The sequence below is a fragment of the Theobroma umbraticum genome, unplaced genomic scaffold (genome assembly GCF_002168275.2).
Source record: "Theobroma umbraticum cultivar Fairchild unplaced genomic scaffold, ASM216827v3 scaffold_2.0, whole genome shotgun sequence".
Classification (NCBI taxonomy): Eukaryota; Viridiplantae; Streptophyta; class Magnoliopsida; order Malvales; family Malvaceae; genus Theobroma; species Theobroma umbraticum.
In genome coordinates, this window is record NW_018397277.1 from 69,152 (window position 1) to 69,421 (window position 270).

The window sequence follows — 270 nt, forward strand, 5'->3', positions numbered from 1 at the left end:
CGAGGGCCATACTTAGTATTCCACTTCATGCCATATTCCTTGTTTTGAACAAATCGCCTCATGATATAAAGTTTAATATCCTCAAGCATGTTGATGACTGCTTTGCATCTTGCCTCTATAATTACTCCATTAAAGGTCTCACACATATTGTTCTCAATAACATTACACTTGGAGAAATTGGAGATGAATGCTTGACACCAATGCAAGGCATTCCAGTTCTCAATCAAGTGATTGCATGTAGCTTCATACATGGAGCATAAAAGTTCCATT